Genomic DNA, 315 nt, shown 5'->3' on the forward strand with positions numbered 1-315 from the left:
AACCCAGTGATGCATTCTTAGAGTAAGATGTCTCTCACTTGTAAAAGAGTTTGGGTATCTTGTGATTGATGGATTTTAAAGTGTGTTTGTCTTATGAATGCAATGATTATTAGAGGTCTGATGTGCAGCTTGCAGGTCTGTATGGGGAGTTCAGGTGCGGAGAGGCCAGGACAGCCGGGCTCCATAGACTCATTCCCTGTGTTTCTCGATGCGGTCCAGAGCCAGAGAGGGAGGGGAAAGGGAAGAGGAGGAGGAGGAGGTACCGGCACCCACAGCACCCCGAGGGCAGGGAGAAATAGAGAGAGCAGAAGGCAG

Source organism: Mixophyes fleayi, chromosome 3 (genome assembly GCF_038048845.1).
Source record: "Mixophyes fleayi isolate aMixFle1 chromosome 3, aMixFle1.hap1, whole genome shotgun sequence".
NCBI classification, from domain to species: Eukaryota; Metazoa; Chordata; class Amphibia; order Anura; family Limnodynastidae; genus Mixophyes; species Mixophyes fleayi.